General features: G+C 32.3%; 1 long non-coding RNA gene across 1 annotated transcript; it reads right to left on the reverse strand.

The window, feature by feature from the left end:
• Window positions 1–10,135: 10,135 nt before the first annotated feature.
• Window positions 10,136–13,297, reverse strand: LOC111503260 (uncharacterized). Its single transcript, XR_002721845.2, has 2 exons — window positions 11,727–13,297; window positions 10,136–10,429 (listed from the first exon to the last, which is right to left on the reverse strand). It is a non-coding gene; the product is annotated as an uncharacterized lncRNA (long non-coding RNA).
• Window positions 13,298–23,383: the final 10,086 nt, after the last annotated feature.

The raw sequence follows: 23,383 nt of genomic DNA on the forward strand, positions 1-23,383 counted from the left end.
AAAAATAATAAAGATAAAAGTTCAGTTTCAGAAAAATCAGGAGTGTATAAATTACCGTGTGGGTCATGTCCGATATTTTATATAGGTCAAACTGGAAGAACGTTCAAAACCCGCATAAAGGAACACAAATATAGTTTTCAGAACGGAAAAGTAAATTCCACATATGCCAGTCATCTAATCTCAGAGGACATGAGTTCAACCATGAATACGAACCTTTCCATTTCCAGAAGAAAGGTTTGAAACTTAACCTGTAAATATACCCAACTATTATTACGCAGGTAATAATAGTTGGGTATATTTACAGGTAGACTTTCGAAAACTGTATTGATACCTGACTTTTTTCAGGTATATTTTTTCAGATAGATTTATTACTTATGTAGGCGAATAGGTACTAAGTTATAGTATATAAAGTTGTAATTTAGAAGTAACTCTTGGTTATGCTTGAAGAAGCTATTGTATAGCGAAACACGTGTCGCGGTTTTTGTGAAACCGTTATAGTGAAAATCATAGAATAAACTCTATTGATTAGTTTTTCAAATATGGATTTCCATCAAGTATCGTCCATTTCTATTCAATTATGCAACTTTCAGACACAAATCTGAAAGAAAATGCCTTCCTTAAACAGCTAATTTCATATAAACATTGAATTACACGAAACAAATACTTTCATATGAACACCGAATCATACAAAAAACACTTTTCTCTATTCAGTTTGTAATCCAAACATTCGTTATCAGATATCATTCACAGGATTGCTATAGGATATAGTGAATGAAAGAAGTGAAATTTATAAGAGAAAACAAACATTTCATCGTTGAATTACGATTTTGTATGTCACGGAATAAGTTTGATCTACTTATGTCATCGTAATGACATTCATTCATCTATTCGATTGAATCCCAGGCATAAGGAATCCTGTTTAATTTGAAAATATACTATATATAGGAGTGACAAATTTTAGGAAAAGAAAGTTTTTGGCTTACTACTACTTCATCCTGATATGGAAAAATGTGGGAATCTTCCAAAGAAAGGAAGGATGTAATCAATTTTGAAAGAAGTAAATGCATACATAGATGTGTAGATCATACAAAGAAGTAACTTTCAGACACAAATCTGGAAAAAAAATCCTTTGTGGAACAGCTTCTTCCATATAAACATTAAATTACAAGAAAAAAAATTCTTTCGAAACGTATTCTTTCACGTGAACACTGAATTATACAGAAAACACTTCTTTCTATTCAGTTTGTATTCCAAACTGAATAGAATTCATTATGGAATCAAATAATAAAAGAAAAGAATATATTTCAGTTGAGTGATTTAAATGTTTTTTTATTTAAACAGTTATTTGATTGACAAATGAACTACATCTCAAGAAAAAGTATTTTTAACGTATTTTTTTTTCTGATAGATTTGTTATTTATTGAAAATTTATGCTTAGTGCTGAAACGTTAACATGTTCGCTTGAGGCGAATCTTTAAGGAGCTAATCTGCAATCACTTTTATGGGAAGTAATGAGGTTTTTTAGTAAAAGTGATGTTTGAATAATATATATTGTGTGACAATGTAGACACAGTATATAGTTATATAGTATTGAAAATTATAAGGAGTTTTATCTTTTTCTTTGGTGAAAATTTAATTTATTGAAAAAACTATTTTGTTTCTAATTTTTTTATCTGTATCATATTTGTTGAAGATTCATACACGCTTTGGTGTGATATCAGAAATGTAACGTTATGAGACAAATTGTGTCAAAATTGGAATCATATCAACTATTGTCATTGATATTCATTTCATTATTATTTTTTTAATTTGAATTATTATTAATTGATATTCATTCATCTCAGAAGGAATAATGATTGTTTATATGAAGAGAACAATCAGAAATGCAGAGAACACGTTGTTTCATTTGTTTGATCAAATTAATTTTCATAGACAGTTTATGGTAAATGGTAATTCATAAATCTACCAGAACTCACTAGTTTTCTATACCAATCTATTAAGATGGTATTGTCTGTATTTCAATGAAATTTTGTGTCCAAGAAAGGAACGGTATGTTCGACATCCTCATATTCGTTCGTAAATTTTATATATGGGCCATAACTATTGAAAACTCCCAGTATTTCTGCCATTCCGGATTGTGGTAATGCAATTGTTGAATCATGAAGTGTTTTATGAAGACAAAGTTGAAAGGTAATATCTGCAAGACAATATCTAGTCATGAATATTTCGGTATATTTCACATCTTCGTAGAAATATATAAAAAACTAATCAATAGAGTTTATTCTATGATTTTCACTATAAGGGTTTTACAAAAACCGCGACACGTGTTTCGCTATACAATAGCTTCTTCAAGCATAACTGTTATGCTCAGCCTCAATTGACCCATTTCTACTTCGAGGTTCACACCAGCCGTGTGCAATCGTAACTTGGCCATTAACGCAACCTCCTTAACGTACAGGTCCAGAGGGAACAGACCAGTAATTAATTCCATTGCCGCGGTTGGTTTAATTATCATGGCTCCTGTGATGTTCAAACAAGCCAATAGTTGTATTTGATATAATTTTTGGATGGCCGTTGCTTGTAGAACTCTCGGGGGGATCAATCCCCCTTGATCCCCCCTCGGCTACGGCCTTGGATGACATTTGTAATTTTTAAGCCAAATGAACTTCACCCTCCGCTTTTTCTAATGGCGCCACTCGTACATTTCAAGTCGTGTGTGTGTAATATTACAGGTGGCGCACTAGACCCTGCGGCTTAACAGACTCCTCTTTGTCCTACTTATACGTTTCAATTCAATTTTTGCTATTATAATATTATTTTTTATTACTGTGCTTGGTATAATTTTTTCCATAATTCGAATAGGAATTTCATCATTCCCAAAGCCCCTGTATTTAATTTGAATTTTGTAGGGCAGTTGTTGTTAATATTCATCTTTACCATCCATTTCTGCTCATGTGTCGATTGACACAATCAACAGAATAAAATTCCTTATTCCATTCATCGTTGTCACTCATTTCTTGATTTTGTTCTTGCATCACCAATGAACACTTTATTGTTTTTTCCATTGTATTTTGGAGTAATGGCTCAATTTTCACACATTGCCCAACTCACAGATGCTGGACAGCCGAATTTTTTATGATTTGAATGAAACAAATCGACTACTATTCTGTTTTACATAGCGGGATGTTTACCTACTCGTCATCTACTTTTACTTGATTCCATTCGTATATTTTATTGCATGACTAGTCTATTGGAGTTGAGTTTGTATGTATATATTGATATTGTTGCTTTTGATTATTTTTTGGTTAATATTTTTTTTTCAATCAAGGATCTTTTTCAAAAACTGTGAAGAATACAAAGAATTTTTACCCCTTTACTAGTCGGAAGACCCCAGTGGGTTTTGTCTCAATACATTCTCATGAATGTTTTATACCCTTTATAATTTTGAATTCCACTAGTCCAGACTTTCATTGTCTAATAATAATATAACATAATATATTTCAAGATATTGAAATATATTATGTTATATTATATATGTCTCTCACAAAATTTAGATCTTCAGTCCGTAGACATGTTGAGAATGTATCAGTTTAGCAATTAGTTCTTCTGTTATTTCTCATTCTAGTTTTGTTATTGCGAGTTGTAATAAGTACTACTCGTTGTTAGATAATAATACATCCCCATATTATATCATATTGTTTTATATAACATATCATTTCAAGTGCTTGTATATTCATGTATATTTCTTGTAAGTCATCCTTGTAATGACGCATCCAAGCCTGTTAGGGTGAAATAAATAAATAAATAAATAATATAATTTGTAATCTCTGAAATAACAAATGAAATCAAAAACTAAATCAAAGTAAGTTTTTGGCTTTCTACTACTCCATCTTGATACCAAAAATGTGGGAATCTTCCAAAGGAAGAAAGGAGGTAATCAAATGGAAAATAAGTAACTCTATAAAAAATTCTTTCGAAACAAATACTGAAGCATACAGAAGCTACTTTTCTCTACTCAGTTTGTATTCCAAACATTCGTTATGGAATAAAATCAGATATCATTCACAGGAGGTCTACTTTAAATGAATGGTAACAAATTGCACGTACATGTCATCCTCACTGGTAGACATAGATGTTTTGCCGTAAGACACTTGCCTTAAGGCTTTTCAGTACCAAATTGGATAATATTATGGAAAATATCAATTTGGTACTGAAAAGCCTTAAGGCAAGTGTCTCACGGCGAAACATCTATGTCTACCAGTGAGGATAACAGTGTTCCATGTGACTGCAATTCGTTACCATTCATTTAAAGTAGCACTCCTGTGAATGATATCTGATTTCATTCCTTAACAAATGTTTGGAATACAAACTAAGTAGAGAAAAGTATCTTCTGTATAATTCAGTGTTCATATAAAAGTATTTGTTTCGAAAGTTTTTTTTCTTTCGTGTAATTCAGTGTTTATATGAAAGTAGCTGTTTTAGGAGGGCTTTCTTCCAGTTCGTGTCTGAAAGTTACTTCTTTGTATGATCTACACATCCATGTATAGAGTTACTTATTTTCAAATTGAAATCTTCCTTCCTTTCTTCTTTGGAAGAACCCCTTCAATTCAAATCAAAATAATTTTTCAAGTATTTGAGTTATCACCCCAAATATCTCTTGAGCGGTGTGACATATCGTAATTTAGTGAATTACAAAAACATTTGAACACAGAATTTTTTTTAGAAAATGTAGTCAACTCGGAAGAGTTGAAAGAGGCGGGATCCGAAAAAAGTAACATCTCACTAAAAGTTTATTATTCTTTATAGCCATTTCAAGAACATTGATAACAAAATGATAAGTGTCAAATTTGAACTCAGTAGCTTCAGACTTTTACAAGGCCAATACTAAATTAAGGAAATTATTAAAAGTTCAATGCCCTATTGATCATAAACGAAGTTTTTTGAAGATATGGTTTTATACGAGTTTTCCTTTTGAACCCATCCATAGAATCGCCTACTCAAATATTTTCATTACATTTGAAAATACACATCCTGTATAGGGTACTTTCTTGAAAGTGATCGCTGGATTGAAAATTACTTTTAATGATCTGGCTTTCATCTCTACTCTCATGAATTTTTTGTATCATAAATGTTTTTACTATTAAACTCATAAAAATACTCTTTCATACTCGTACATTCGATTTGTGATAATATTCAAACTCCATGTTCAAATAAAGGCTGATTCAATAAATTGGATAATTCTCAGTAAACTAGGATACTTTATACTACTGTCCAAAAGAGGGCGTAACACTATTAACTCGAACGTGAAACACGTAGTTTATTATCATGAGGAAATATGAAATTTGAGATTATTGAAAATAAATTTTCTGTAGTCGTTAGCCGATTCATGAACGTAATCACTTACTACCAAAAAAAAAAGGAAAAATTGTAACTGAGCTTTCCTGAAAACAGATTTTTTTCGTTTCATCGTCAATATTATTATTTGAAGTTACTTCTCTTCAAACAACGTGAATACTTTATTCACTAGTACCTTCACCAGAATTTACTTCCCAACTAGTATAGTTACAATTCCTGCACGTCGTCTATAGTTCATTCGGTTGGAGCCCAGCTCCCTCAACCTTTTGGCTGATCTTTGTCAGATCTTCATATTAGTTGGACGCATCTACTGTAATTTTTCAATTCGATCAAATGGTCTGTGTATGCATATCCGTTAACTTCTTGTTGCTTAGACAATTTTGTATAAAATAGTATTGGAGTTTTTTTCAATTCAAAACTGCCATAGATATAGATTACGAACTTGTGATTATTTCTGAGAGAATCATAATAGCAAATGAGTAGGTATAGGTATGCAATTTCAAATTATTTTCTTTCTTGGGGGACTTTTGTTGGTAAATTATTCTTTTTTAATATCAGAAAAAACAGTCTGGCAAGATGTATCATTTCAAATAACTCAAATAAAACGTTTTCATTCACAATTTTTTCTGGAGTACTAATATGAATGGATTAGCTAAAAAACCGACTTGTTCGTTTTCCTTCTCAGTATGTTATTGTTGGTTTTGGGAAACATATTGTCAGTTCAAAAATAAAAAGCTTGTGTCGAATGTGACAGCTTGAAAATTTGCGTTTTTATTTATTTCATATTTGGTGTAAATATAAAGAACTCAAAGCTTTTGTGAAATAAAATGGCGGTTTCAGTCTCTCGATTTCTTTCATGATTGGAATGTGTTATTATGCAGATTATGAATTTGAATTGAATTTTTATGAAGCAAAAACGGGGGCTGAAACATTTAGCTCCCTCTCCCTTGAAATCGGTATAATTATACCAGTTGGTTTTTGAGGTAGCATAAGAACTCGGACTCATTTCATAATCAAACAGAAATTTGAGCCTTTAGATTTTTTTTAATGACTGGTATTTGTGGAAAATATTTAGATATCTGTTTTTATTTCTAAAGAATAGAAATGGTCAATGCATTAGAGCATTTCACCTAAATTTTTAAAGTTTCAGAATCACTTTTTACTGATTTTGAAATAATAATAATAATAATAATAATAATATTTATTTCAGAATATCAATACAAAGAATGATACAAAATTTCGATATATAATGAAATAAATATGGTTGAACTCCACGAGGGTTTCCCCTGTTCCCCTGTATGTGTAAATAAACATCAAATGAAACACAAACTGACTTTCTGTAAAAGTGAATAGGTATTTATAGACTTGAAAATGTTTTTGATTATGGCGCCGTGATGTGTACCAAGGTGATAATGTGGTATTCATCAAAAATATATCTTGTTAAATAACATCTAATAAAGATCTTGAATAACTGTCAGAATTTGAGTTAGGTAAGTTGAAAAAAACAGACATATATATATATATATATATATATATATATATATATATATATATATATATATATATAGAGAGAGAGAGAGAGAGAGAGAGAGAGAGGTAGTCTTTGCTGACTAGTTACGAACAATTCCTTGGAGTTATTTGGGATAGCAGCGAAGCGAGCTGTTTTCTCGGGTTTCGCTCCGTGTTCTGTGTATTTTCTCCCCATAAGGATTATTTTCACAACGTTTCGGCAAAGTCTCATTTGCCATCTTCTGGTGATGTCTGGTTTTTTCAACTAGACAGTCTAGTTGAAAAAACCAGACATCACCAGAAGATGGCAAATGAGACTTTGCCGAAACGTTGTGAAAATAATCCTTATGGGGAGAAAATACACAGAACACGGAGCGAAACCCGAGAAAACAGCTCATCATACTTTATCCGTGAGAATCTTCGAGTTAACATATATATATATATATATATATATATATATATATATATATATATATATTATATATATATATATATATATATACAAATATGAAAGTTATTGAGTGTCTTGATATAGAAACAGAAGTAAATATCGGACATAGCACTCATAAAAGTGGCAAACCATAGACACGTGCTCCGTGCATTTGTATTTCTATCTTTTGGTAACCAAGTGTTGCCCATCCTTACACTTGGCTGCACCATACTGATGATGGGCCAAAAGCCCGAAACACGTGGTTTGCCACTTTTATGAGTGCTATGTCCGATATTTACTTCTGTTTCTATATCAAGACACTCAATAACTTTCATATTTGTATAATTTCCTGGACCCGGATGTCACGCAGGTAGCTATAGCTGCCTCCGTGGTGATTTTGATAGTTTTCTTGTGAACACGAGATCTATCAACTGAAACCACAAATGTGCGGTTGGCTCCTGTTGGTGGCTCCGTGCATTTGTATTTCTATCTTTTGGTAACCAAGTGTTGCCCATCCTTACACTTGGCTGCACCATACTGATGATGGGCCAAAAGCCCGAAACACGTGTCTATGGTTTGCCACTTTTATGATGCTATGTCCGATATTTACTTCTGTTTATATATATATATATATATATATATATATATATATATATATATATATATCATGCACACTCGATAAAATATATATATATATATATATATATATATATATATATATATATATATATATATATATATATATATAATTTTTCATTTGACTCGAATCATTAATCTGACACGTTTGCAATGAGGAAAATAATAGTACCTAATCGCTCCACAGAAAACTACTTGTTTTGGGGTAAAAGTAACCAAGTTCAATTCAATGCCACAAAAACCCAGGCATCGGTTTTCTCCAAAAAGATAAATGTCTCCGAACCTGATAATAATGTCAGGTCAGGCAATTCAGCTTTCTGTTTCGATACGTTTGTCGGGGGTTAAAATGGACACCATTATGTCTTGGCACAATCATGTCGCTGAAATTGCAAAGGTTGCTTCTCAAAAACTTGAAACACTGTTTCGAACTAGAAAACTGTACAAACCTCAACAACTACTGATGCTTCATAAAGCTCAGATAAGGCCTTTTTTGGGTTCACATATTTGGAGATCAGCCCCTAAGCATACCCTGAAGCTGCTGGATTTCATCCAGAAAATAGGTATTTGTCTTTCTTTTATAGATAGATACTGCCAAAGGAGGTGTTCAAGTGACTTGAGACATTTTATTCCACCAAGAGCAATAAATATCAGAAATACGCGACGAACTATGGCTGCTCATTGTTTCCAGGTTCAACTCAGTACACCTGGAACTTCACTGTTTGAGAACTCTCCCATTTCGAGAACTGCGTTTATGTGGAAGACTTCCCGAGAACGTTTCTCCAAATGAATCCAGCGATTCAAATCCAACGTAAACCGCTACTTTCTCCTTAAGGATTTTCCTGTAGTGTTTGTATTTCATTTAAAAATATATTAGGAGCATCTCGAATGATGAGAATTATTTTTCATTGATGATAAGAGACTCACCCAGGATTTTGTTTACATTTATTTGAATTAGACTAATGAGATTTTCATTGATTTTCTAAGTTTTCACTACAGATAGAAAATAAATATCATTTATGAATAAATTCTTAGACTTCGCAGAGGTCCACTCCACCAGATGTGTAGATAAGACTCTTTTTGTTTTTTATTTCTTCAATACAAAAAAATAGATGAAAAAAAAATTAAAAAATACTTGCAAGTATTAGGTACATATTTTTGAAACGTGATTGTTATTCATATCTTCTGAAAACGTGAAATATATTGAAAACGTGCTGATAATGCATTGAACTTCTGAAGTATTTTCAACTGAAATCCTAGATAGTGACTTGTATTTTCTCAAGTAAAAATTTTTATATCAATACTCTTTCATATTTTACATTTTCGAGTGTTTTTGCTAATTATATAATATATTTTCCTTTATAACTCTTCACTATATAAATTCTAAAGAAATAGTGATTAATGTAAATTCATTATTTCTCAAACGGTGTACTTCACTTAGCAGCAGGCAAAGAAGTACCCCATTGCTCGATACAACTCGTATACGTGTTCTAAAAAGTGATATTCTAATGAAGAAAAGATACTCAAAAAAATTATAAAACTTGTCCTAATCAGTGACGTTCCACTTAACTGATTTTTTCTTTCAAATTAGCTAGATTTTGCCCAAATGTTTCAGTGAAGAACCGAAATTCAGATTCTGAAATGGGATAATTATTCATCAGTAATCTCCAAAAATTATAATTCTAACGTGCACTGTGTACGTAATGTTCGCGAAAGGATGGCTCGACGAGGACAGTAGCCTGCAATATCTCCAGATCACGTTGGATTTTCGCTTGTAGATCCATTTGGAACTGAAATATACTGGAGTTGTGAAATCGAATGGATTTAATTTCCTTCGGTGTGAAGTTATTATATAAGTAAAATAAAATATATAATTTTCTCCATTCTGTTCAAATGCATCGATTGATTACATAAAAGTATCACAAAATTCTGAAAATCTCGGTGGTTCTGCAGCTTGATGGCCACCTCCTTTAGTATATCTCTGCCGATGTAACCTTGTATACATCTGCAAATAACTATTTCTCTAACGCACATTTCAAAAAAATAAATGATTTGTTTCGAATTGATTTGTATATGAATAAAAGCAGTAATTTACAGCCAAATAAATGTATATGAACTAATTTCAGATGTGAAAAAATTATATTACTTTTAGGCTTTGTCTAAATGTACTTTTAATTAACTTTTTTCTCTTTGACAAAAACATACCAGTATTAGAAAATATATTTTATTAAAAACTTCATGAAATAATGAATTCATGGGATAGAAACATATACATTTGGATAATTTGCGGTATTTACAACAATAATAGAAGAACATACATTTCTCGTGTAAGCTGATCTTGAGGAACTTAACCTAGATATAATTTAATAAAAAACAATCTTAAAAGTAAAAAAAAAACAACAAAACATCAGTCTTCATTCATCCAGATTTGAAGGGTGGACAACGGTTCAAACGGTAACTTGTGTGGCAGTGGATGTTATTTTGTTTTAGGTGGATCATCATCTGAAAGCAACAAAGATAAAATTAGACAATTTCCATAATCAATAAAAAAGTTATAAGAGATTGTAACGACCGTGATCGGAGTTACCTTGCATCGAGCGAAAACTTAAAAAAAACATCCTTGTTTTATGGATTTGGATGCAAGGTCACCTAAACCCCAAGATGCAGTGATACATTCTATAGGCAGCTAATAGAAAATATCGGTCAAAAAAATTGCAAATTATATGGATGTATTCTTACACAGCCTTCAGCTTTAGAACGGTGGCCTTGGCAAAATGCAATACGGAAATACTTGTTTTACTAACGCGTCGTCTAGTCTCGCACAAGAATGAATGTCCCAAGAACACTACTATGTTAAACTATCAAGATCGTAAATAATACGGCTGACGTTTTATTTTCTCACCGATGTCCAAGACAAAATACACACTGGAACTGAAACAACATTAGCGTCTAGCCAACTTTTCGGCTATTTAAAAAAAAAACAAAAACTGGACTAGCTCACCGTAGCAGAGGTGATAACGAAAGGTCACTACACTCAAAAGTATAGATCAACAAACTTCCCCAAATAAAAAAAACAAATGAAGCGTTTTGGCCACGTTATATAAAAGTTTAAACGCCGTCAAGGTTATTGCACCCACAAAAAAAGGTATGACTCTTTATTTGTAGGTTAAACCGAGTTATATTAGGTCGGTAGATTAAAGTGAGGAATAATTGCTTCTACTTGAAATTCCCACTCTCCCACAGTGATGTTCGCCGAGAGGTGTCAATGATCTCAGGTCAATCAGCTGGTGGGTATTATTTCGGTAACTATGTGATCTGCATTGTAAATTCTTCAGGAACAAAGACGAATGCATTGGCGATAAAATTAAAATTAATGCACGTAAGCTATAAAGATTTTGGGAATGAGGAAGTGTCTTAGTGAATCGCTTATTTCAGAAGGCGTTAGTGATAATAATCTCATAGTGAATTATAATGAAATTACTATTGAATCTCACTTAGAAATTGTATGTTTGGTTAATACAATTTGAAATTTATCACGAGCAAATAATGCTTTGAATTTTCAAGTTTTTTGACTTTGATTCTTGCACTGATGAATTTAAATATTTTTTTATATCTGCCGAGAAATTGAAAAAAAGTGTGAGCATTTCTTATTGAAAATTTCGAACTGACTTTTTGTAGGAATTAATCTCGAACTGATTTAATGTGCAGTGAGTAACACTTATAGAAATGTGGAGGACGGACAAAGTGGGCGAATATATTACGAAACTTCGGTCAATAACCGAACATGCGGAAGTCTTACCGGAGTCTTTTACGGCGGCAGCTTGAAGTTTCTTGACGCCCTCCATCGTCTTGGAAGGGCCACATTGCTCAACATTTCAGTAAAGTCCTGTAGGGTCCAACCCTTTTCCTTTTGGCATCACCATATTCAACTTTAACTTCATTTTCTACAATAAGTCTCGAAAAAACTTCACACACTACTCAGTACTGCCCGGTGGGATCTAGTTCTCTATTCATCTTGAAGTATTTGTCGAACTGTCACAATGATGTTAGTTTTTCAATCTCAATATAGCCCAGTGGGGTCCAGACCTTCGTACATGCTGCTAAGACTGAGATGAAATTGGCACTTCACACTGCGAACGAGCGACGGCTAGAGTGAGTTGTTCAGGATCGGAGGCCGTCTTAAATGTGGTAGGTCGGTGAGCCGAGGATTTCGGAGTGGGGGTGGCTGCTCGTCGGGACGCTAATCCAACCCTGACCCAGTCACATTGCCTTGCCACTGAACCCTTTGGCGAGCGTTAATTTGCTTGGACGGCTATCGCGTTTAGTGTGTAGGTAATCAGAGCGGATTTGAATGTGTACAGAGACGGGGATATATTTATTAATGTATAGGGTGTGTATAACTGAGGGGCTCGTGCATAAACTGAAAATGGCAATTTTTGTTTTCATTTTTCAATCGTTGGGACCAATTTCAAAACGATTATCAAGGGAGAGAGGCGTTCTGTCAAAGGAATTGCTGCTCGTTTTAAACACTGTGTGATATCTACATAGTAAATGTTTATTTTTTGGTGTGACCGTTGAGATTCATTTCAGTTGCAAAACTTGTTCGTGATACTTCGTAAACGTCACTAGAGGAAATTAAGAAATGTTTTCATGAGGTACTTATTTTTTATTATATTTTCAATAACTTTATCTGAAGTGGCATAGTTTTCAGAAGATTCGCAGTCATGAAACTATTGCGTGGTGATTTACAATGTATGGACCACTTAATAGTATTCTACTGATGTATTTGAATCTTTGAGTACTGATAAACCTTTTGCTATTCCGCAATATATGGCAAGGAAGACTAATTGTATTCCTATTTATATGGAATTCCTTACTGAAAATAAACTGAATAATATGGGATTTTAATGAAATGAAATTACTATAATGATTGAATGGGGTGGGAAACTATGATGTTTTATCACCTATCTGATTTTTTGAAACATTTTGAAAATCAAAATTATCTATAAAAAAAATTTTTGGAAAAGAAATGTTTTGACTTTCTAATTGTCCATCTTTATATGAAAAATGTAAAAAAATTGACAAATATAGGAAGAAAGCAATTATTTATGGGTAGATAAAACAAAGAAGTAACATTCAGATATAAATTGGAAGAAAAAACCCTCTCGAAACAACTACTATTTAAAAATTGAATTACAGGAAATAAAAAGTACTTTCGAAACATTGAATTTAACATATTGGTGCTGAAGAGGCAATGGGGCAAGTGTCTTATTTCGCCTTTGAGAATGACAGTGTTCCATGTTCGTCTTTCATATACTAGAACATGTAGAAATCCTGTGAGTGATATCTAATTCAATTCCATAACAAATGTTTAGAGTACAATCTGAATAGAAAAAAGTATTTTCGTATAATTCAATGATTATTTTGAGAGGGATTTTTCGTCTGGTTTGTTTCTGATCTTCTTTGCATTATCTACAAATCTATGTAAAAAGTTTATATTGGAATTAATTGCTTTTTTTTTTCTTTGGAAGTTTCTTACATTTTTTGTATGAAATGTAGAGGTAAAAAGTTTATTACACATCTATATTTAGTACTAAAAATTGTATGATGGTAAATAAAAATCTAGTTCAAATAGCTTTCTTTTCACCAGTGCATGCGCATGAAGAGCGTATAAAGCAAGAAATAGAACAAATTATCAATTGAAACATTCACATATCATGTATCAGTTTGAAATTTTTGAAAAGACTATTTTATAGGAAAAAAATCATTTCGAATGTTGATTTCTTCATTATTATACTTAAAAAATTTCGTTTTCTTTCAGTATGAATATAAAAACCGAAGTAAAAGTGTAACTGGATTTGTACATAATTCTAAAAATTACTTCTATCATTAAATTGTTTTTTCAATCTTGTTAGTTGGCAGTCACATCCGTTGCTGTACTTTTGCCGATGATGCTTTACACATCTACAGGCAAACTATTTTTCCCATTTTTCTGAATACTAGAACATCTTAGAACTAATAATTTTTAAATATTTCCAACACTATTTAACAAAAAACAAAATGATATAGGTACTTTGATTCGTTACTTAGCCATTTTTCATCTAAAGCATAATTATATTACATAATAGCTAAATTTATGTGAAAAAATCAACTTTTGACTGAATGAATATTTAATTATTCATTTTTGCGAGTGTGAATATGCTTGGGCTTATATTTTGTTTTAGTTTGTTGAAAATCAGAGCGAATTTGAATGTGTGAAATGACGGGGATACTGTATAGGGTGTTTTCAACTAACGGGTTTGTGCATGATTTGTTTATGCACATGTATTATTGTTTGAATTGTTTTAAATTATTACTATAAATAAAATGAGAGACGAATATAACTCCAATGAAATGTCATCATTATTATGTTTGTCCGGAGTGAGGGAGTGTAATTCACGAATGACAAAATTCAGTGTGAATATCAACGAACTAATGAAATAGAATGAAAATCGAATATTGGCAAGCAAAAATCAATATGATAAATAAATGTTTCCCTTCAGTAGTACATGCACATAAACACTGAAACACATATCAATAATATATACACATTTCATGCAATTTTATAATTATCGGTGATTTAGTTTAGACATGAAAATATTTTTTTGTAGACAACATGGTGTGGAATTTATGAAATATTATTTTGTTTGTAATGATATATGAAAAATAAATGAAGAGAATGTCTTGGATAAATTGTTTTTCGGCAACACTTTGTTCGACGCGCGTTCCCTCAACCAAGTTGGTGAAATATTTAACGAAAATCATGGTTTTGTGGAGAAAATAGACCTTTTCTGGGTTTTTCATCACCCACAATCTAGAAAAATATTTCACAAAGAAAATTGTTCCATTTATCAGGTACTTTTCGTATTCGAAAATTTTGTGTATCGAAAATGTAACGAATCTCACAGTTTTTCGTTGGTTCGTTTTAATTTCAGAACACCTCTGCTGGATATCAAAGAAGTTTTGAAATGTCAATGTTGTTGATTCACTTCCGAAACATCCAATTTCCTACAGGGTCCTTTTTGATATCGGTCTATTGCAATTTTGTCACTATCCATTCTGTCTTCAAGACGGGTATACGAATACGATCCAACGAATATAATGAGATCTATACTCTCACAAACAAAATCCAACAATACAGAAGAAAGAACAGAAAATCGCATTTATGAGATACCTTGTTCTTGTGAATCTCAAAACTATTAAAGGTGCGTGAGAATGAACTTCGAAATTACATCAGAAATTAGAAAATCCATGATCAAAATTGTCAGATCAGAACATATTTTGAAATCAGACAGTGAACTTCTAGTTGAATGAAACAAAACACATTTTTTCCAATTCTGAAGACGGAGATTTTAGCCTGTAAAATCCTTTTTTTTTATAGGTAAAAAATTGAATACAAGTAACTGATAAATAGAATATTTTCCTTTGTGAAAAATGTTTTGAATTTACTCTCACTTGTCGAAAAAAACTGAAAAACTTTGTCTTGCTACACCTGTATAGATTACTAATGAACATATTCAATGTGCATGGTCAATTCAACAAAAGTATTAGTGAAACCCGTTGAAAATTCAATGAGAAGCATCCTGATTTACCAACAGTCAGTGAGTACAAACTCAGAAAATTACCGAGTAATTTCAACAAATTTGGTTGCAGACACGCTAAGAAAGTATTACCCAGACTTATAACTTGGGATAAAGATAACGAGATACATGTTTAGGCTTATTTCCACAGCAATGCAAACTCGTCAATTCCATCAGTGGCAGCGTATTCCCATTCCGCAGGATATTGAGATAATATACATATTCCGTACATTTCAACGACAGGTCCAGTTTGTGGAATTATATATTTCTAAATGATATTAGTCCGGGAACTTTTGAAAAAATGTTTTAACAAACGCAAAGTTCACTTTTAGACTTCAAGTAGTTCATTCCTCACGAACGAACATCATCAGGAGGCTGAACTTGTGCGAGCTAAGGATTAACGTGGTCTTACTTTTCAACCTGCGATTCCTAGATACAGTATTCGAACAAGATATCAATATCGAGAAAGAGATGTAATCGGCCAATATGCACACGTTTCCACGTCGTGTCGCCTTTGAGGTAGTGTACTTAAGGTGGTTTACCCTGTAGGCCTATTCCACGGTTCTGTTATAATTCTGTTTAATTTTGAACTAATAAATATTAAAAGACATTGGAAAGGGTTGAAAATGATAAAAGCGGTGTAGATAAAAAAAAGGGAAATTCATTCATCTGATTCATAATTCTGTTATACTTCTGCTTCCTCTTCTTCTTGTTTTCTTTCTCGTTTCTGTTCTTCCTGAGTGAAAGTGAATTGTCTCAATAGTGATACATCTCATGTCTTCTCGTTAGTATCAAATGAATCCTCAACTGTTGGTGATTCAGCATTGGAGCACGACCGGCCTTGACAATTTGTACATGCTAGAAAACAAAAGAACTACGACCCTCTTTACCGCTGCAGGAAATAATGTTTAGATAACTAAGCCACACTTGAACTTGGTAATATACCCGTAAAAGATGTTGACGAGCAGCCGCTGAGATTGGAGGATGATAAGCTAATTGCACTTGTTTTTTCTTTCAAGTATTTTTAACGAAAAATGCATATTGAAACTTATCTAAGTACGATTTTTTAGGAGCTCCATATATAGAGAGAAGAAAGCGAATTCCTTTTGTGATGTCCTTGTGGAGTTGAATTACTCTTTTTTAAAGTTCAGCACATTGTACTGAATCTTGTTTTTCAAATATTTTAAAAACTGTTGTTTTACCCCTCCTGAAAAATATAGATGTCGTATCACAGTTATTGCGTGTAAGAATAGTACATGATTGTGACACTTTGCAAAAGTTGATGAACCTTTCATTGAATATATTTCCGATAGATATTGAGCTTTTTCAGGTTGATAAAAAAGTGTTTTTTTGTGATTGGAGTTCGAGCAGTGAGTAATACGAGTAAGTCTACATCTACAAAACTATAGTTGTATTTGTTAAATTGAATTGCTGTATTGCTGTTTCAATTATCATTACATCAGCATCATTTTCAACTTGTTATACTATTATATTTTCAACAGCAAACTTTTCTTTCAACATTGAAATGAACCGAGATTTGTTGTGATTAATTGCAAGCAATTTATGTTGACTGGTAGCAAGTATCATAGATTGATCAAGCAAAATATCAGAAGATGAAGATGTTGCTGAAGTTTCACGACATTGTTCATTTTTGTTATAGAACTCAAAATAACACAAAATTGTGAAAAAAATATAGTTTAGAATAAACATGTGTTTTCACTTCGGAGTGGCACTCAAGAGTAATAGTATTGCATGTATTGGGTATTCGCAGGTATACGAGACCCTAGCCAAACAGGGCTAGGAAAAAAATATTCAGATATGTTTTATAAATAATTATCCAATCGAGAAATTTTGTCTGAACTAATTTTATGATAAAAATTACCGTTTTGCTGAAAATCGCGAAAACCCGTTTTTGTGACTTATGGTCCCGATTAATTTTTTTCAGGTATCAGATTGATGAAAATTTTTTAGATTTCATTCATGATGGTGTTTTTAAGAATCCTACCAACTTTGAGCTGGGTACGGATCTTTGTACCCTCGGATGTCTAAATCGATCGGATAATTAATCTTGTTTTTGGTGTGTGCGGTTGTTTGAATCTCCATCGTTTTTATATTTTTCAAATTGTCGTATTCGGAAAATAATTTGGATACGCCATAATCAAGTATAAAGGATAATTTTTTCCATCAAAAAATTTCTGAATGTAGCTTTGTGATATGATCATCGTCGAATATTCTTTAATGGAGGATCAATAGCATTACGATTAGTATAATGTTGACCTTTGCCGATAAAAACATATAATTCCTTTTAATCTGATAAATTAATATACGTAAAACTATTTAACAGAAACATCCATTTTAATTCAATCCTCAAAACTGGTGTACAACTATTTTTAATTGTGCAATAGCCTTGAAAGAATGAATAAGGTATGCACAGACCGGTTAGGACCAAAATATAAATGTCCGAGATTTCGGCGTTAAGATTGGAATTCATTGAGCATTCAACAGATTAACAAAATTATATTATTTCATTATAGACTGTAGTTGTTAATGAAACCTGACGTGATACGGGAAAAAATAAAATATATCGAAGATGACTGTGTCAAAATTTTTTTCACCATTGTTGACCGTGGTTTGCAGGTTTTAAATCCTGATCTTTTGTTTACGAATGTGGTAAAATTTATCTCCACAGATTCCGGCCGACCAAACTAAAACACAATTATAAAAACTGTATGAAAGGAAGTAAGTTACAAAAATATATCATAAATTCATGACAATCATTTTTTCAAACCAGTCACTTACTCAGAGTTAAAAGTAAGTTAACCTCACTCTGAACCAGACGAAATTAATTTCTAATTGGACTCTTGTATATTTAATAGATAACCTTGAGTAAATCTAGTCTGTGAGCAAATATTAATGGAGTGAAGTGATGAACCTAATAATAATCTCGTTGAAACTATAGGAGTTTTACCACTTCCTAGCTTACACTATTCAATCGAAGTCATTCTTATCATTTTAAATCATTCCGTATCATATGACGTTATATCGCAAACATAAGAATTGTGTAAAATGTTGATAAACAAATTATTGTTTTTGAATTCTAATGGGGTTTCTAATTCGGATCTTAGATGCAAACTCTCAAGGTGTGAAGATGTACTAGACTGATTTATTTTAAAAAACTTTAAATACAAATTGACTTTCCTACTCGTAATGAATATTTATCTGTTCACAGAGTACACTTTATTTATAATTGTAGTTCATTATTTATTGTCTTGAATTTGGATAAAACAATAATGCTTCTCATATATTCTTTTACAGGCTGATTGAAATTATATGCATACCTTTGATGAATTTGATATTAGAGAGGCGAAATCATTAATATTGGTAGAAGTATTTTTCATGCTCTTCATGGGTGAAATGTTTTTTCTTTCCTTTGTGGAATTAAAAACAAAGGAATTATTAGACGAAATACCAAGTATTTATAATGGAAATAATTAACTGTATTTCGACTAAATATATAGATAATTTACTAGTGGATGTGCTAGAGAAGCACGAAGACCTTTTGGTTTCCATTTGTCAGTCAGTGAAAATGACATATTGTCAGAAAAAAAAGATAATTCTGGCTCTCCCGAAAATAAAATATATTATATAAATAAATATATAATTATATAATATTATATAATCATTTATATAATATATATAATTATATATATATATATATATATATATATATATATATATATATATATATATGTATATATGTATATATACATATATATACATATATATATATATATATATATATATATATATATATATATATATATATATATATATAATTATATTATTGGGATATAAATGAATGGTTAGACTTACAACTTTGTTGAGGATGTTTCATACGATAGTTACATGAAGTATTGGGCACACAGTGGCGGATGGGCATTGATACAATACATTCACAAAAATTGGAAAGGATGTCTAATATTGGATAAAATATTTGATGAAATACGTTATAGTTTAAAATTGTTTTGAAAGAGGATAATGTCACATGTAGGAATTGCACAAATCGTTTCTATTGATTAGTATCGACAGACAGTTGATATGACATATGTCAGTGGTTATAGTGATAAAAGTTATTTGAAAATTTCTACCTGTGGGTAGATTTTAAAAGCGAGGTGAGGATAATAACATTTGAATTAAACTTATTGAGTACATTATCTTATTAATGCCAAATTTGATAGATTAATTGAAACATTGTTGTAGGGATTTTTATCCAACGTCAAAAGATAAGAATATATCTCACTTTGATGATTATTATCTATTTTTCTAATAATGCAGTTTTTATTTTCAGCAATGAAGGCCATTTCAAGAAAGGACCTTTTTGTTAAATGTGTTTCACTAGCTAAGACCTTAGTGGCATCAAAATTCATATGGTGGTCGTTTGACCACCACAAGTTTTTGTTGACATGTTTGGCTAGCGTGCATCTTTCAGGATTGTGTCTACAATCACTTGTGTGAGAGGTTATTCTGGAGCTTAAAGTTCTTGACGTTTGACCAACATAGTTTTTGTTGCACGATGGATATGGAATGCTTATGCCACATTCTTTGTGGTATAAGCATGTGAGAGGGGGTTTATCTTTGACTCTGGTGTATAAAGTTCTAATCGTGAGAACTGCTTTGGTGACTATTTTAATATTCGGTAATTCGTTAAATATTTTAGAGAGTTTGGGAGTAATCTGCCTATTAAAGGGTAAAGTACTATGAAAAACTTTAAGTTGGAGCAATATTATTTTCATTGTCAATAATATTTGGATTTGGTGGAAAAGTTGTACTAATGTCTGATATGTATGAGGAATTAAACAAAATATTTTTCATAAGTAATAAACATTATTTTGATTGAATAATTCATCAGTTTTGCCATCATGATTATAAATCAAAACCATGAAAACCCGAGAGGACCAAAAATACTACTTTTGTATTATTTCATCATTTCATTCGCCAACTTCAAGATCACTGTTTGAAGATTCTTTAAGGAAATTACCTTGCCAAAATTTCATCTTTACTTAGTTTTGGGTCTCTAATAGTTTTAGAAATAGACACATGATTACAAAATTCATAATAAAGTTTTTGTAGGAATTTAATATGGTAAGACAAGTTTCATTATGTGTTAGATATTATTTTTTTCCTTCAGAAAATGTAGAAATTCTGTGACTAGGAGTGGTGGTGTTTGAAAGTGCTTGACAATGTTTCTTGGTGAAGTTCGGACTCATATAGTCTAGAAAGGTGTTAACAGATTTGAGAGCTATAGGAAAACGAATGAGGTTGAGTGGAAGAACAACTCAGTAACACTTGGGCTAACTGAGTTGAATTTTGCCTTCTGTTATATCAGCAACTAGCTCTGTAATTTATCTAAATATTTGTATGTAACTACAGCTGGGAAACAATTAAGACGATTATTATTATCCTTATTATTATTATATAAAAATGAATGAACTGTTAAAATTATCGAAAATACTTAAATCAGTCGAACCGCAATATTCGAATGGGTTAGTTAAACCATAATAATCTCAAAAGGGGAAGAAAAGAATGAATAAAAAGTGATAAATAAAAAAATTGTAAGCTCGCTAATTTAGGAAAAAACAAATCATTTTGATTTGATGTGAAAACGAATTGATAAAGGGGTCAAACAATAAATGCAATGTAAATTATATATAAACGAATGAAATTGAGTTGACAAGCAATTGTGCTTCAGTTATCAAGCGAAAAAGAATGTAGATATTCTAACAAACAAAATGTCAGGAAATGATTTGATTAGAAAATTGTTTTTTTATTTCTCATTTTTTTAATTTTTCAAACATTTAAGTATATTGATTATTTTAATTTTTCCTTTCATTTTTATTGTTTGTGTAAAATCGACATTTCACTTTCAACTCATTAATTTCTGCTCAATTTTTTACTGTCTTACATTATTTCTGTTCCAACGAAATTATTCGAATATTATCCGAAAAAATTAATAAGTACAACTTTTCCACCAAACCCAAATATTATTGACAATGAAAATAATATTGCACCTCAAGTTTTTCATAGTACTTTACCCTTTAATAGGCAGATCACTCCCAAACTCTCTAGAATGTTTAACGAATTGCCGAATATTAAAATAGTCACCAAAGCAGTTCTCACAATTCTCTTCGAATACCGCAGACTCTATCTAGACCACTATATCAAGATGGTAGTTCTGATTATTGGAGTCCTTGGTGTAATAATGCCCTCTCTACTCTCAAATCTCAAAACTATGCCAACTTGCCGCACTAAGGCAGCGATCTTAGCCGAACAAATGCAGAAGGCACATGATTCTCGGATCCAATGATCATTTACCCCATGGTGTGAGGAGTGGTCGTTGGTTGATAATGCTGGTGCACCCTTTTTTAGGGCAAAATACAAGCACTCCAGGAAAATCCTTGAGGCGCTTTATGAGCGGTGCCTGTGCGGAAGTAGCGATTCACATTGGATTCGAATCGCTGGAGATTGAATCCATTTGGAAAAACTCAGAAAGTTCATTCCACAACATCAAAACGATGAGAAGCCACAGCCCGTCGCGTATTTCTGAGTACTGCTCTTGATAGAATCAAATGTGCCAAATCACTAGAACTCTTTCCGTGAACGTATATATGATAAATTGATAAATTCCCAATATTTCTTCGATGTTCCAGACTATCAAGGTTGCAAGTGATGTTCGCGTCTCCAGTCAGGCGAATGGTTTTTTTCTGGGAGGAATCCAGCAGTTCAGGGTATGCTTATGGGAGAAGCTACATACATGAGAACAATTCTCCAAAAAAGGTCTGATCTGAGAAGCATCCTTTGCAATTCCAGCGAAATTATTGAGCCAAAACATATTGATGTACATTTTAACCCCCAACAAACTTATCGAAGCAGAAAGCGGAATTGTCTGACCCGATGCTATATCCGGTTCGGACATATTTATCTTTTTGAAGGAAACCGATGCCTGGGTTTTTGTAACACTGAACTAACTTAGTTACTTTCACCCCGACTCGAAATCGCTTCTAGATTCTCATTAAGATATGCAACCTCTTGCTGCCGGTTAAGAAGTGCAGCCTAGAATCCAAATGAAATGACGAGACAAGTGTGCTATCATCAGCAAAACGATACATTGGATTCTTGGTTTTTTCTAATAAGTCGTTAATATACAATTAACAGAGGGTCGGAGATAATATGGATACCTGTCGAATACCAACGTTGATGGTAAAACTATTCGAGAGATATCCATCGACGGCCACTTGCAGGGAACGTTCTCTCAGGCAGTAAGAGACCCATAGATAAAAATGATCCGACAAGCCATAGCATCGAAATTTGGCCAGCAAACCCTCATGCCACACACGGTCAAAGACCTTAGAAATATCGAGCGCAATAGCTCCTGATTCTCCATGTTTCTCGATTGTATTATTCCAAATAAGGGTGACACGATAAAAGGTCGCCTGTTGATCTTCATTTCCGAAAGTCAAGATGTTAAAGCCTTCCAAATGTTTAAGGTATGGCGATTTACGGCTTTCTCCATGATTTTTGATATCACTCATAGCAGAGCGACTGGTCTATTGTTATTTGAAAGATTTTTCTCAACCTCTTCCTAGTAAGAAAGGTTGAAAAGTCTGCAAAACACTTGTGTGAGTTCATATGCGCACTTTTTGAGTGCGATGACGGGCACTTCATCAGGGCCAGATGCCTTGTTGATATTAAGCTGTTTAAAAATTTGCCTGACTAGACGTCGCCCACTTGAATGAATCGGGGCTTCGAGAGATGAGGCCTGATCAGCGCAAACTTAGGT

Source organism: Leptinotarsa decemlineata, unplaced genomic scaffold, assembly GCF_025532065.1.
Source record: "Leptinotarsa decemlineata unplaced genomic scaffold, Ldec_3_MD MMD2_P_RNA_scaffold_7, whole genome shotgun sequence".
Taxonomy (NCBI): Eukaryota; Metazoa; Arthropoda; class Insecta; order Coleoptera; family Chrysomelidae; genus Leptinotarsa; species Leptinotarsa decemlineata.